The sequence below is a fragment of the Gambusia affinis genome, linkage group LG23 (assembly GCF_019740435.1).
Source record: "Gambusia affinis linkage group LG23, SWU_Gaff_1.0, whole genome shotgun sequence".
Classification (NCBI taxonomy): Eukaryota; Metazoa; Chordata; class Actinopteri; order Cyprinodontiformes; family Poeciliidae; genus Gambusia; species Gambusia affinis.
The window spans coordinates 16,059,314-16,076,372 of record NC_057890.1 but is presented as its reverse complement, the minus strand read 5'-3'; the positions used below and the strand labels follow the sequence as shown (position 1 = coordinate 16,076,372).

General features: G+C 37.3%; 1 protein-coding gene across 13 annotated transcripts in view; it reads right to left on the bottom strand.

Annotated features, from left to right (window-relative positions):
• magi2a (membrane associated guanylate kinase, WW and PDZ domain containing 2a) overlaps nucleotides 1-17,059 on the bottom strand; it is a 285,915-nt gene that overhangs the window by 185,387 nt on the left and 83,469 nt on the right. The window contains exon 1 of one of the 13 annotated variants that reach the window (XM_044108689.1): nucleotides 11,570-11,669. The exons of the other annotated variants lie outside the window; for them this stretch is intronic. The gene's annotated coding sequence lies outside the window, so the exon portion shown is untranslated. Of the gene's footprint in view, nucleotides 1-11,569; nucleotides 11,670-17,059 lie in introns of those variants that run through there. 13 annotated transcript variants of the gene reach the window in all.

Sequence of the window (17,059 nt, the reverse complement as noted above, 5' to 3'; positions counted from 1 at the left end):
TCGCCGTGGAAAAAATTACCCAGCTGCCTTCCTGCCTCTGTGCTGCTGATGTGCAGCATCTGTCTCCTGGCAGGGGGAGACCTGCTGCGTTTGAACCTGGTAGTGGGGCCCCGGTAGCGCCGCCGGAGCAGCGCGGCGGACTGATGACGAACAGCATGGCGGGGCAGAGCGCTACCTCACATTAATGGAAAGCTGCGTCACTTCCAAACACATGTGGCGCCATTTAGACGCATCAACTTCTGATTTAGCTGCTACGGCAGCAGAGGAGTTGGCTGAACCTCTTCTGAACCGGCACAAGGTGCCCCCGCCTCCAGTGAGTGAATTATTTGCATGCATGAATGCTAACAGGGAGAGAAGCAGCTGTGATTTGCATGCGAGAACAGAAGGAAATAAACACCGACAATCAAGCTGCTGTAGTATTGATGGCTTTAACCTCGGAGAGACGGAGTTTAGTCAGACAGTAAATGAGTGTGGTGTTATCAGAGTTTGTACACAAACGGGAGAAGACTGTAAGCTGGTTTCAGGATTTTTCAGTTCTGGGTGAATTTGTGAAGAGAAACTACAGTAAGAAAAATTAGCTGTAGCTTTTTTCTACCATTTAAATGTTCAATCCTTGATTTTTAAATCTTTGCCTCTTTCCTTTTTTTATCCTCTCTTTCCCTCCTTTCTTGTTTTACTAACTCTTATTTTTCAAAAATGACCATAAAAAACTTCTATTTACTATTTTTGCGCCAGTTAGTTTTTCATTTTAATTGATAACGAACTCCAAATAATAACCTTGAACAATAATCCTATAAATTCCCACTATTAGTGAAGTACTTTCTTTATTTCATTCTCTATTGAAATATGGCGATTCATTTCAATACAAAGATAATTAGTTAATCTCCTTTCATTAGCCAGTAAATAAAACTGAATGAGCATTCCTAAAGAGTTGTTTTTTGGGAATGTCTTTAATCCTCAGACATTTGGACACAACTCTCAGTTCTGGCACCAAATAATATTTTAGCTTTTTTATATCCAACCGTTTTTGTTTTTTAAACAAACATCTGCATATTTGGCAGCTGGATCAGGCCAGACATCAATACAGACTCTCTTTTCTGAGCTAAATTTGGCTGCCAGCATTGATTCGACTGGCAGGTTTATCTAAAAGTCATTTCCAGCTGTAGAGAGGATAAGCTTCATTATGTTATGCCTGCTTAAAAAAACAAAACAAACTCAGTCATAAAATGATCTCTGCACTGCAAGCTTGCATCTAAATGTAAGCCAAAATACCTTTCAGCAACTGCTTAAAAAAAAATCTGCCCAATAAAGGGCAGACCCTTCACCATATGTTTTTAAATGCACAATGCCAGCTTTTTACTGTCAGGAAGAGATCATTTCCTGACATTTCTCCTTGGTTCTGCTCCTCCCTGTAAGCCCAAACCAGAACCTGTCTTTGGTTCTGCAGCGGTGGAACATTTAAGTGCCTTGTGACCAGTTAATAACACATTAAAGCAGAAGAAACTTCTGAATCACTCACTCTGTAATAGCTTTTTCTTGTCCTTCCAGTTCTGTTTTCAACATTTCAACCGACTCTCGCTCTTTTCACATCTCCTTCCTCACGTTATCCTTCTTCTGGTTTCTATATTTGTAGAAGCACTATCATCTTTAAAAAGCAGAGCATGTTTATTTATGATCCACTTCAGAGTTTTCCGTGACTAAGTTGGTCAAAGAAAAGCTGATCTGACCTAAAATGGTGATGATGCAGGATGTGCATTTAGGATTTAGCAAAATAACCTGGGACATCAGTGTCAGGATGGAAAACATAACAGGTAAAGAGCAAACATTTATAAATATTTACAGCTGGGAAAATCTCTGATTATGTTAAGTCTGCAGGACCTCCAGCAATGTTCAGCAATGCTCTGAAGCTGACGTTGTTTTTAATGAGTCACTTTTAGTCTATAACAGAGAAATCCTGCAAAAGAACCACAACTTTATTTATGATGATGATTAATAAAGTCATTTCAGTTTAGCAACAACCCAAACAAATTCTAAGTAACTAAAACCAGTTTCTAGGTCTATTTGTCCTTTAATAGACTATTAAAAAGATGTCTTGCATAAAATGGAAAGATTTCGTTTCCATTTTCATTGTTTTTCCACGCAGTACTGAAAACTCATCGAATTCAAAATTTTCAGCGTTTGAAATCTTTTGACATGCTTCCACTTTTCTACAATTTGTGACGCTCAAGAAAAAGACCTCGCCTTTAGTCAACAATAAGACCTGAGAGCCAGTAGATTTCAGACAGCCACCACCAAGCCACAGGTGTTTAGGAAAGCAGCCTAATTAATTATACAATACATGCAATTAATTCTGGATTACTGAAACTCAAAGCCCATTTTTAATACAGTAAAAGTCAAAAATTTTACCAAAATACCCACCAAGTAAGAACTGGTTGGTTGATATTTTTTAGGCCATGTCCACAAGTGAGGTCATTATTTTTTGTTAAATACAGCAAATGGAGATAATTTAAGCCCAAAAATTCAAATATAAGCCATAAAATCAGCCCCTGAGTTTAATAATGCCATTTTAAAGAACAAGCGATATTACCAAACACTTTGAAATCTAAATAATCTGATCTTTTATGCCGACCAGAAGCTGGAAAAAGGAGTTAAATAAAACTTTTAGAGAAATATTTAAAATACCACCTGGAGATACTACAAAACATTCACATATGGCTGAAAAAATTTATAGAAATTAATTGATAATTGAAATAATCAAGCTAATTTAGTGATCGACTAACTGTTAACGGAAGTATACAGACTCAAAAAAGGGATATTTGGTGAAAAACATAAGATTCAGAGCAGCAATTAAGCAAAAACTGCGCAAAAATAATTTCATATTTAAGATAGAAACATTTTTGTCTAAAAATGTATTTGGCCAATTCTCCTCAAGAGCCAAAGTTTTAGCGTCACTCAGATATAACATAATGCTCTATTACTGCATTTTAGCCAATAAAATGTGTATTTTATGAAAAAAATATTTGAATCATTGGTTTATTTAGATTTTTTAATGTATTTCTAACACTGTATTAAAAAAGGCTTAAGTGGTTAAATCAAAGATCTGTAGAATGTGCCAATTTTTTATCAGATTAATTGATTAATCGTCGGAATAAAGATTAATCAATTACTAAAAAAAAAAACAACCATTGGTTGCAATCTTACAGACAGCATTTTAACTTTAGGCTATGGAGGCTACGCCCTGCCGTCATACGGTTACCTAAAACAGAAGTGGTAAATAATTTATTTTAATTTTTATCGATATCGCGCTAAGAAAACATCGTGATAAAATTCCATATCGCTCACCTCTAACCGGAAATTGCTTCTCTTTAACTGCTAAATAGTTAATTTAATGTGATCATTGGACTAATGTACAATATAAACCTATTGACTTATTTCACAAAGTTGTTTACTGTCATTTTAATCATGGCTAATATGAAACAGTAACAAATAATCCGACACGTCTGGTTTCCCTGAATCCACTCTGAGGTTGGGAGAGCGAGTAGCATGACAACAACTCATTGATATTAATGGGTCACTGGCTGGTAGCTGAGCTTCAACACGTCTGTATTTACTTCTCTGCATTGTCACAGAGACAGAACGCTGTTCCCACTGCACCTCGCGGGGGCCAGTTTAATTGAAGTAACCCAATCAGAGCGCTGGAGCGCCGCGGTCTGCTGAGCTCGGTAATATATGCAGATGGAAGATTAAAAATGTTGCAGCCGGATCACACGTTGCACGTCCCACAGCCACTGCTACGTTTAGCTGTGCTGGCAGAGACGAAGCACAGGAAACGGTGCGATCGCCTCATGTAGAGCAAACGGCGTCGAGATGATTTTGTGTAAATGTTTCCTCAGCAAGTGTAATGAAGTAAAGAGGCGCACGTGCAAAGTGAGCCGTTGAATATTCAGCTCAATTATGTTTTAACGAGCTGCGACAATGCAAGGCTCAGAGGGGAAATGTTGGTGAAATATTCGCCTGAAGAGTAATTTTAAACTGCAGGAAGCCTGGACATAAATACCTGATTTGATTTTTCTGTTCACACAAACATAATGAAGTTCAAAGCTAAACATGATACACGATCTGAATCGATTAATTGCGATTAATCAATTATCAAAATATTTGTCAACTTATTTAACGGAGTATACAAACTAAAAAAAAGACATTTGCTGAAAGAACAAAACACAACTAGTAGCAATTAAGCAGAAACTGTATAAAATAAATACACATGTTGCGTTTAAAATAAAAAAACTTTGTCAATATGTTTCAGCCAAAGCTGGCGCAGCTTTAGCTTCAGTCGGTTTGAACTCGCTAAAGGAACGCGCTACTATTGCATTTTAGAAATTTTATTATTTGTTTATTTGCATCTTTTAATTAATTTTAAATATTGCATAAAAAGGCTTAAGCAGTAAAAAAAAAAAAAAGTGGGGAAATTAACATTTTTTTATCCGATTAATCGTAAGAATAATCAATCATTAAAATAATCTTTAATTGCAGCCTAAATAAGCCCATCTGAGATTTACAGCATCTTTCAAAGTTTTTCATATTCTGTCACATTATAGCTACAAACATTAACATATTTCTCTGGGATTTTATGCAACAGACTAACCAGCAATGGTGGATCTGAAAGAAAACATACATAATTATCATACTTGTACAAATAAATCTTCATTTTAATTTGAAAAATATCAAATAGGCCAGAGAGAGAGACATTTAGTGGATAATACTGTTTATAATTTCCCTTACGCTTCCAAATTATGCACCAGTTTGTGATAAAGTCACAGTAATAACACAACAAAGCTTGCAGTTTTAACAAAAAAAATCTAAAACTACTTCAGGGATATTATTACTTGAGCAAGTGAGGGCAGGTTGACCTGCACTGCAGCACAAAGTCCATTCCTGACAATTCAAAGAGTTTTCTGCCTCACTGCATCTGGCAACCTGAGGCCAAATCACATATTAGGAGCAAACACAAGATCTGCTCAGGAAACAAAACGCTTTCGGAAATAAAATACAAGACAGGAAGAAATCTGAGGCGATCGGAAGAATTTACGAGCAGAAACCAGTGCCTATGAGTGTCTGCATGCTCTGAGAAGGAAAAATTACTGAGTGCAGACTAGAAGCTGTAGGAGAGAGCAGAGCGTGTGAGGTGACAACTTTCAGAGCAACCCCTTGTCAGGTCAAATCTCAGTAGGATTTCGCCATAAATCCGTCTGAAGCTCTGCTCTGCTGCATGAGGAGCAGAGAGGAAGCGGTCGACGTGCTGTGCAGACGAAGTTTTGGGAAGGAAAATTTGTTCCCAAACCTGACGGCCTACGGTGCTTTAATAAGTACCCCGTATCTGGGACAGAGTCCTGAATAAAAAGGTCATCTGCATATTTTTAAAGACGACATGCAAATCAGCTGCCATACGTTTGCGTAGGAATAAGGTCGTTCATTTTATTCTCAAGATTTGATCTGAACTTTCTTTGGAGTAATTCTTGTAACACTAATGGCAACTCAAAGACTTACACTGGGAACTTCTTTCAACGGTGCACCTGTTCCCAAAGTGAATTTACAAAAAATACAGCCGGTTCTGAACAGGAAAGCATAAATATGGGTATCTGAAGTCACTGATGGTTTATCTATGAATGTTCTTTGTGGACACAAAGATTTAAATGGCAAGAAAAACAAGAACTCATTTAGGGCTGCAACTGACAATTATTTTTATTATCGATTAATCAATTATTTGGACGATTAATCTGATAAAAGATTGGCATATTCTGCAGATGTTTCATCTAAGACTTTTTATAGAATATTAGAAATACATTAAGATGCAAATAAATATTTTAATTTCTTTTTTTAAAATAAGAAAATAAACATATTGCCTAAAATGGAACAACGTAGCATTCCTTCAGTGAAAAGCTCAGTCTTTTCTGCTTATCTTATCAATACATTGTAGAGCTAATCTGTCTATTATTTGGATTAACTGATAAATAATTAGAAAGAAAGTTATGATTGATAAGAAGGTTTTCTTCCTTTTGTTTTTTATTTTACAAAATTGGAGCCAAATGAAACTTAATCTGTCACTTGAGGAGTTTTGGGCAGAAAAGATCTTTTTTAATCGTACATGCTAAGTGTGTATTTTTGTACAGTTTGGGCTTCATTATTTCTCTAAGTATGATTTTCTTTCAATAAATTGTGTTTTTTAGAGTCTGTGTGCTCCAGTTAATCGATTACTGAACTAGTTGACGACTATTTCAAAAACTCGTGGCATAATTTTAGCTTCACCTGGTAAGATTTCTGAAGGGAAAATATCTTAAGAACCTTTAATTATCAAATTAATCAGTTAATCCTAAAAATAATCAACAGATTAGCTCAAGTCAAGACAAAATGACTGAGCTTTCCACTGTCGATGTCAAGCATTCAGTAAAGGAATGCTCTGTTGTCTCATTTCAGAGAATATAATATTTTATGATTTACAAAAGCATCAAGTTATTTGTTTACTTGATTCTTTTAATGTATTTGTAATACAGCATAAAAAGGCTTAGGTGAGAAAACTGCAGAATGTGCCCATTTTTATCCGATTAATCGTCTGAATAATCGATTAATCGATAACTAAAACAATTGTTAGTTGCAACCCAAAATGAGTTCCCGTTTTTCTCGTCATTTAAATCTTTGTATCCACAAAGAACTTTTAGCTCAGCATTTATAGATGCCCTTTTTTTGTAAATATCACATGAATGAAGTGGGATCATATTTGTTTCCCAATTCTTTCCCTAACATTTTATTTTCCTGTTGTAATTTCTGCACAATATCAGTGTGAAACAGACAAAACCTGGACGAAAAACATCCAGGATAAAAGTCAAAGTGCCCCACTGATTTATCAGCTTGTGCTTTTAAATTCAGAGAGTGGACAATTATGTGTAAAGCTCTTAAATAGAGAGTTGTTAACTGAAGAAAATCAGATTTTAAGCAGGTCAGTGATGTGCAGTCTATTTTCCCAATAATGACTGCTGCACAAAGCATCCCATCGATTTTCTCCCTTTGAGGTTAATTACAAACTCACCAAAGCTCAACACCATGCATCTGCAGGCAGGTAATAATATAAGACTGATACCCATTATGGTGAGCGAGTGCAAAAGGGCAAAATGCCTGAGAAGTTTTTCATCCTGATAACTTTGGAGTAATTTCAGTTTCAATAAAGGGCTGGCACAGGAAATTGACCCGAGCCTGAAAGGCTAAAACAGTGCAGCCGGCGAATAGATTGTTTTTTCCACAGCTGATCTGAGCCGCCTATTTACTCAATACGACTCTTTAAGTGCTTGGTTTTGTTCCAGAAGAAGAGGGCACTTGGGCGGAGGAACAGCACTCGACATGAAGGCGGTCACGACTTCAAGAGCAAAATAAAGAGGATCTGTATAAAGAGCTGCTCTGAATTTTTACCACAAACTCATTTTCAGTTGCTCCTGATCTATATGGTATATTGAAGACTAAATTAAAGTTTGGGAATGCAGAGTAGAAAGTATTATAGAGTCCAGTGCAAACTTTTCATTTTTAATATCAGAGCAATTTTCTCTCCAGTTCAAGAACGTTACCGTGTTTTAATTCTCTACAGCACAAGCATCAAACTCGAGGCCTGGGGGCCAAATGTGGCCCGCCGTAGCTTTTTATGTGGCCCTCTAGACTCCATATTACATCAATAAGTCCATCCAGTTTTTCACAAATCTGCAAAATTCACACAAAATCAAAAAATTTCCAACATTTTTCTGATTTTACTGCAAATTTTCTCAAAATTGGCGAAAATCATTGAATGTGTAACTGATACGGAGGGTGATAAAGAAAAACATTTAACATCATACATTACGGTAAATATTCCTTACAAACATTTCTAAATGTTCACCACAAAATCTGTCATTTTGATTGCAAAAAAACCCCTAAAATGATCACAAAATACCAGAGAAACAGCTATTTATTGATTCTTTCAGTTTAATTGATTTTATCAAAATATTCTGGCACAACCGGCCCTTTAAGAACATTCAGATTTTTCATATGGAAGAAAATTAGAGACGATAGTGACGTCATGACTTCGGTGCATTCAACTTCTATGCAACTCAAATCTGCAACAAACCTCCAGAAAAGTGCAAAACAGCTGAAACACTGAGCGCCTTTAAATGAAGACTAAAAACCCACGATGCGGACATTAATGTTGAATTTTTGTACAAATGTAGTTTTTCTCTACACTTGAATTAGTTTAGGACCAAAATCTGTAATAAATTTTTATATTTGGACTGGTAACATTAAGGGATTAATTACACACTTGTTGTGTGGTGGAGGTGCTTTTGTTTGGCAAATGTCCAGTGTAATGATGGGAGGTTTTTGTAAAATATATTCTTTTTGTCACTTTTTGAACTTGAAACATCAGATTAAGTTAACCTTCATTTTCAACTAAATTGTATGAGATTTTTTATAATTGTTTTGTCTATATTTTTGCAAGAAATAAAATATTTTTCCCCCCCAAACAATCAAATTTAGTTTATGCAAGGAACAAATCACCAGGAATCTTTTTATTTTTGCTTAAGTTGCATAATTAATGAAACATAAACCAACAAATTCGATGTGTATTGACAATTTTAGCAATTTCACCTGACAAAATACAATGTCTGCTACTGGTTTCCACAGTTATTGACAACAATCATTTTATACAAGTTTTAATAGCAATTCTTATTGTTAGAATAATTATAAAAACAAATAATATTTTTGTAAAACAAATGACCAGGGTCTGTTCCACCCGTTATGCCCCATCACTGCCGGTCCCTCAACGTCCCCAGGCAGCTTCATCAACTGGTTTACCAACATGACTGTCTGAACAACCCTCTTAAATTCTATGTCAGCACACACACACACACACACACACACACACGCACGCACACGCACACACACACACACACACACACGCACGCTGGCTGTGGCTCAAGAAGCCTGCAGGGCCCAGCAGGAACACACAACATGACACCCAAGCTGAACCTACAGAGACGTGACTTCCAGCTCCATGGTTTACCATCATCATCATCATCATCGCCACCAATGTCAAACTGGTGAGAGTGCTTCAAGTGAGCTGCTAAGAATTGACCCCTGACTTCTCGGAATAAGTCTCACCCTAAAGGCTTCCTCAAATAGGGTTAGGATAGGTCGATGATCTATACAAAACATGTTACTTTTTTTTTTTTTTTTTCACAAAATCATTTCTAGATGAAGAGATTTCAATGTGCTCAGTTCTGCCTATGCTGACCTCCTTTCAGAAAGAGAAGATTTAAGGGCTCTTTTCACTTGCCGCGCCTCACAACTCAACTTTTGGACTCGCACGTGAAAACGGCTGCAAACGGAAGCGCAAATGTACAACTTCACGTCTTTGAAAAGCAGAAGTGGAGCCTCCTGCACAACAAACAAGATTTCAGTGAGCGGTTTCTGGATGGTAAGACAATTGTCTTTTCCAGCAGCCATTGTACAGCGCATACCATGGTAAAACCAGCTGACCAAACGTGCTGGAGCTTCACTTGTGTTGCTAGGTGATGGGCTGGACTTCCATGGGGTTGCTAGGTAACGGTGTAGCGCATGTGGAATGTGACATTACATTCTGGAGGTTTTTGAAACGGCATAAAACATAAATGTATTGCCAAAAAAACAAAACGTGCTGGAACTTAGCTTGGGTTGCTAGGCAACGGGGCTGGACTTGGCTGGAGTTGCTAAGTAACGAGCTGAGCTTCTAGGTTGCTAGGTGAGGGCCAGTGTCTGCTTATTTGTGACCAAATACCAAACAACATTAGCTCATGACAAAAGCAGTCTGGCTGTTTTCTCTTAAGTGTTTCTACAGAAAACAAAAACGTGTAAAATGTGAATTTCGTCTAATAGGTCCCCTTTAAATGTTTACCGATGGGGTTAGTTGTTAGTTTCACATATTAAACAGACATTCTGCTGCCTTGAGGAGACTGAGCGGACTTGTTGAGAACAGGTTTCCTTTCGCCAGACTCTCATCGCTCCCTGTTTGAGTTTCCTCCTCCCTCTGTCTCCTCTTCCTGTCATAGCAAGAGTGGTTCAGATGTTCATCACCAAATGGATCCCTAAAACACAATTTCATTTATATGCAGATGAAATAAAAACTGATGCGCCGCCACCCTTGTGTCGTGTTTTGCCTAATTGATGCCAGCCTTTCTGCTTCGGTTCAGGAAGGTATGAGAACTGGCAAGAGGCTCGCCTGAAGATAAAACAAGATCTTTGGCAACTTAGAGCAACATGCAGCTACTGTAATGGCTAAACACGAGAACTACAGTGCAGTGAAAATGTTTTTGTCATTCTTAGGGTTTTCCTACCATTATTGAATAATATCTACAATTAGTAATCATTAACTGGATTTCATTGTTAATGTCATTAATTTGTCACCAAATCACATAATGAGCGATTTCAGTCTTTCGGTTCTCTCTCAAACGAGGTTTTCAGTTGAGGCATTGAACTCAACGTGAGGATATGAGACCCCATCAGTGGCGCCCCCTAGTGTTTGTCATGTTTGTAGCAAAGCAGATTGCGTGAGCCACCTTTTATTCAAACCGGAATATTTCTTGCAGAGCAGGTTCATCTGTACCAACATTCAGATGCTGTACTCGTTTTTAGAGAATCTTGCACCAATATAGAGACAGTTTGCAATTTAGAAAAGAAAGTAGGAATGCACCGATTTGACTATTCTTAAATGTTTGTTTTTTTAACGATATTCAAAACTGTAATATTTATTTTGTTCATTTTTAATCTGCTTGATCTTTAATTTACTTTTTTTTATTATCTTCTTGTTGTTTGTTGCTTTTAACTTTTTTGTACAAGTACTTTGAATTGTCTTTGGCTGAAAGGTGCTATATAAATAAAGTTGCCTTAATGCAATTATGAGGCAGTGTGGTCACTTTTACATGCTGTTGAAAGAAAATAGTCACTATTAATATCAAATATCAATATCTGTGTATTTTATATCAATGTGTTTGTTAATTATACTTAATGGTCGAAACAAACAAAACAAAAAAATTACCCCATAAAATAACAGAACAGACGAAGGGCTTCTTCTACATAACAAAATAAAAGCTGCCACATCTCCAGAATTAAGGTTTTGTTCTTTTTAACTATATGTTAATGTAAATCATATGAGATATATCTACAGATATATAACCCGTATTTACCGTAATCAGTTTAAAATGAATTTAAATATCACAAAATGTTCAAATTTACTTTATTTTGAAAAACTAACACCATGCGGCTGCGCTGCTGTCAGTAGAGAAGGAAAACTAGAGACAGTCAGAAGTAGAGGGAGAGAAAATGCAACAGAACAGTGAGCTGTGAAAACAGCCCTAAACTTAACGCCTTTTCCACTGTAATTATTTATTGTCATAAAGTCTGCTCTTTGAAATAACTACGACTCTTTTGAATATGGGATTCTCATAGAGTTAATACAGTCATAAATATTCATAGGGACTCAGTTTTATTGTTTAAATTATTAAAATAAACCAATATTTACCCAATTAAGAACCAGCTGTAAGGTGATGTGGGCTAATTGATGATCCCAGTGAAGAATAGCTTGGAGGTTTGACTTTATGCTTTTTTGAGCGGCTCATTTTGACGACAACCTTCCTCCAATCTAATTGCTCAGCTGTGTCTGCAATGCCCAACGTGGCGGACTAATAGACGGTTTATCAAATCAGCAACAGCCTGCAGGTGACCGTCATTAGCACACAGAGCAGCAGGAACGTTGTCAACAATTAAGCTCTGAGCTAATGACAATGCATTTCAAGTGGTGCATGCCGTCGTTTTCATTCATTTTCAGAGGTCATGCACACACAAACGTAACAGATATTCATTTATTTTACATACACCTGCAAAGGATTAATTAGAGAGAATCTAATCCTAGTGGGATTTTCCAAATATGCCATTTGAACCAGGTAGTTAATGTTTGAGGAGAGGTTAGGGATGACTAAATAACTCTGTGTTTAAGGAGAAATATGTGGAAGTAAAAATTTTACACTCAAATTCTGTGAAAAACTTTTTGTTCTCCAATTTTTAATCGGTTAATCCGAGAAAATTAACAGATTAGCTTTGTTTAAATGGAAAGTCAGCAGGTTAATCATCCATCCATCCATTTTCTATTCACCCTTGTCCCTAATGGGGTCAGGAGGGTTGCTGGTGCCAATCCCCAGCTAACCTTCCGGGCGAGAGGCGGGTTCATCCTGGACAGGTCGCCAGTCTGTCGCAGGGCAACACAGAAAACAGACAGGATAAACAACCATTCACTCACACCTTCAGAGAGACCAATTAACCTGACAGTCATGTTTTTGGACTGTGGGAGGAAGCCGGAGAACCCGGAGAGAACCCACCATGCACAGGGAGAACATGCAAACTCCATGCAGAAAGACCCCCGGCCGGGAATCGAACCCAGGACCTTCTTGCTGCAAGGCAACAGCTCTACCAACTGCACCACTGTGCAGCCCTAGCAGGTTAATCAATTAATCGATCATTAAAATAATTGTTAGCTGCAGCCTAACTTTTATTCTGACAAATAAGGAAAAAACACTCATAAACTGACAATCTATACAAACTCTAAAATATGACTGAGTAATTTATTGGCCCGTTGATTTATTGGCACATTGATTTCCTTCATTTGATCAGCTGGTCGCTGATCTCATCTACCTCAGTAAAGATCTAAAAATCAACCTCTGACCCAACAGGTCCAGTCTGCAGCCGCCCCACTGCTGCCAACTAGTCAGTTTTCTTAGCTTTAATCCTAATCTAGCAACATTTTAGACGAAATAAAAAATGCTATCAGTATATGCCACTTCAGCTGAAGTAAATAAAATACTTTCTAATATCTTCTGCCCAAAACTGAGGAGGAATAGCTTTAGCTTCAACTGGTTGAAATTCAGGGGGGAAAAAAACGGTCTCCTTTTGCTATCCAATTTTTAATCAGTTAATCTGAAAAAATGAACAGATTAGCAGAATGCGCCATTTTTTAAAATCTGATCAATCAATTAATCAGTAACTAAAATGAACAAATAACAGATATTCATCGACAATCTACACAAACCTTTTTAAATACGACAACAGAGGGTGATTTACTCAGTGACGGATCGTTTACGTTGACAGATATCCTCCATCCATAGCAGTAGAAATGGGCCGTTATGCTGAGGATTTGGTCCGTTTGGTCTGTGCGGGTAAAGAAAGCCTGCAGCCTCAGTGCTATTTTCAGCTCTAGTGAGCAACGCAGCGAAGTCGGCAACTAAAGGGCAGAGAGGACCAAACGAGTCCTGTTCAACTCCACACTCCGACTTCACACACAGCCACACAAAGGGGCTTCAGCTGAAACGCAGAGCAACGCAGAGAAACACAGAGAAACATGGAGCAACGCAGAGCAACACAGAGCAACGCAGAGAAACGCAGAGCAACGCAGAGAAACATGGAGCAACGCAGAGCAACACAGAGCAATGCAGAGCAACGCAGAGCAACAGAGCAACGCAGAGCAATGAGGGGCAATACAGAGAAACACAGAGAAACATGGAGCAACGCAGAGCAACACAGAGCAACGCAGAGCAACGCAGAGCAACAGAGCAACGCAGAGCAATGCAGAGCAATGCAGAGCAATACAGAGAAACACAGAGAAACATGGAGCAACGCAGAGCAACACAGAGCAATGCAGAGCAACAGAGCAACGCAGAGCAATGCAGAGCAACAGAGCAACGCAGAGCAGCGATGGAGGCGACACACCATCCAGGTTACGATATCGGACACAAAGGAGAGAATGAACTAATGGGTTTCCATTTAAAGTTTACAAGGTTCAACTATCATTGGAAACACTAAAGCACCAACATCTGAAGAAGAAATAACTCTACAAATTAAGAGTGGGTTTTAATAAGAGCTGGACGTATGTTACTGCAGTGACTTTTAGGTCATAAAACTGCGTTTTCAATCTGTCATCAGTGGACTCCACGTCCTGCTGCATCATTAACCAACCATCTGCTGCAAAGCATCGACACTGACTCACAGGCTGCCTTACAAATGGCTATTTGGCTCATGATTGATTGTCAAGAGGGATGTCATCTCATTTCACCTCATTAGAGGCAACCAATCACGTAACATTAAAGCGAATGTCAATGACACATGCTTGCAGAAGCGCCACAGATGGAAGACAAGAGAATCTCACAATAGCAGCTAACGCTTGTTGTTTATATACAAAAACAAAATGAGATGTTTAATGGCTCTCTGGTGCCTTAAAATGCTGTAAGAGGTTAATGCAGGACAACACATTTCATACGTGGGATGGTAAATAAGCAAAATAAGTGTAAATGGGGGAATAAGTAAGCGTGTAATTTCACCATCCACCTCCAACAAGGTCACAAACTGGAAGCTTATTGTGAATAATTAAGAAATTTCTCATTCCTGGTTGTAATGTTGCTTTGCTTGCATGATTCTGAAACGAAATGCATTTTGCAAAAGCTGAAACGATTAATGATGATTAATCAATTATTGAAATAATCAACAAATTTAGTAATTGATAAATCGTTAACTGGAGTTTAAAAATGGCCATTTGCTGAATGAACATATGGAAAAAAGTAATTAAGCCAAAACTGTACAAAATATATACAGAAAAATTGCATTTAAAGACAAAAATACTTTGATCTGTTAACTTGTAAATATGTTCTTCCCAAAACTCAAGCAGCATAGTTTTCGCTTCTTGAAATCTTCTATTAATCACCTTTCAGTATCAATTTTTAATTGTTTAATAAAAGAAAAGTCAACAGATTATTTCTTCACTATAATGATGTTAAATCAAGCAACAGGTTTATTTCTCTCACTGCAGACGCATCCTGTGCTACAAATAATCAGGCGTAAGCTAAAGGAATGATGTGTTATTGAATTTTAAGCAAAAACATTTATTTACAAAATAAATTTAATTATTTATTTGTATTTTTAGTGGATTTCTAGCACTGTATAAAAAAGCGTTTAAAAGACAAATCTGCAGAATGTGCCAATTTATTTATAAGATTAATCGTCATAAATCATCGATAGATTAGCTCATAACTAAAATAATATTATTAGTTGCATCCCTAATATGAAATAAAAGAGTAAAAATGAGTGAATGTGAAGTGAATAACTCAATGCCAGGAGCAATTAAAGCAGTTCTGAAGACAAAAAAGGTCCAAAAAGTGTTTAACTTCAGCTTTCATTCAAATATGTATGAAAAAAATAGATTTTCTTTTATGCAACTAATTCTGAATGTTTTCCAGATGAGATTTTATCTTTGTCTGAACCAGACAGAGACATAAATGTCATAAATGTATGTTTTGGTTTGGAGGCGTCGTGTCTGCGTTACGTAATCCTTTCTCCTAAAGGTTACAGCAGGATCTAAATTAGACGTGCATTTGTTGCGACACTGAAGAATGTACCACAGTAAGACCTACTTTTCTTTCCAAGGAATTGATGAAGCCACTACTGCACCCATTTATAGCAACCAATCGCATCTCAATACAAGCTGCTAGGCCACAAGATTAAACATTTATGTGAGACAGAGAGTTTCAAACGCGAACAACTCCTCCTCTTTGATTTCTACGTTGGCCGCTGACGGGAGACGAAGCAATTCCTCCGTCTCCTGTTTCATGGCCCATTTCTTTACGCTTTTAGGGTGAAATCTATTTCTGCACGCAGGTGTGTGCTTGTGTTGCAGCAGACTGCGTAAGCAGGAGAAACAAAGTGTGTCGGTGTGTTTTGTGTGTTGGACGTATATGTGACGTTTGTGGGATCGGCGTTCAGCTCGAGGCTGCCATCTATAGGGAAGACTCAACTTTTAGATCAAATACTGCAGAACAGCGAAGAGTATGCAGTACATGCATCAAACTCAGTTTCATTTTGGGCCACATCAAAAATCTGAATGTTCTTCAAGGGCTGGTTGTGCCAGAATGTACTGATAAAACCCATCAAAGTGGTAAAATATCAATAAAGACCTTCTTGTTTCCTGAAATTAGGTAATACTGAACATTTTAGTATTATCCATCCAGGAGTTTGATTTTGTGGTGCAAATGTAGAAATATTTGTAAGGAATGTTGACGATATTTGCGCTAATGTCTGATGCTAAATGTGACATTTTGTTGCTCGCCGTGTCGCTCATCAAGTAAGGCTGAAGCAGCATTCAGTTAAACTCCATGGTTTTGGTCAATTTTGAAGATTTGCAGTAAAAATCAGAAACAATTTGATTTTGTGTGCATTTTGAGGATTTGTGGTGAAATCTGGAGCGCAGAGGGCCACATAAAAAACTACGGTGGGCCAGATTTGGCCCCCGGGCCTTAAGTTTGACACGCGATGTGAATGAATTCATGCCTTTTTTCCACATCGTATCACATTGACACAAATTGTAATGCACTTTATTGAAGGGCTGAAATGATTAATTGGCTTAATCAATGATTGAAATAATCTAATTTAGTAATCAATTAATTGTTACCTGGAGGCCATTTGATTAAAGAAAAACCTTCTGAGAGCAGTAATTAAGCCAAAACTGTGTAAAAATATTAACATTTTGCATTTGAGATAGTTTAAGTTTTTCAAAAAAATCTGGGAAATACAAATATTGCGTATTAAGCATCTTTTGCTATCCAGTTATTACTCACTTAATCCAAGAAATGGTCAACAAAGTGAGATTATCGCATGTTGGTGACAAGCATTCACTAGAGGAATGCTCTGTTGTTGCATTTTAGGCAATAAAATGTTTATTTTCGTATTTAAAAAAGAAACTTCATCATTTACTTTCATCTTTTAGTCTTAATAAATCTTTAATAAATCTGCAGAATGCACCAATTTTTTTTCCCCGATTTGTTCTGCAAATGGCATCTGAACTCACACATTACCAAAGACACTTAGAAACTTCTTATTAGCAATAATAATAATAATAAAAATCATTGTTGGCTGGATTTTTTTGATATAAAACATTCAACAGAGTGCATATCCCCCACCTTAAAACCATCTTGCA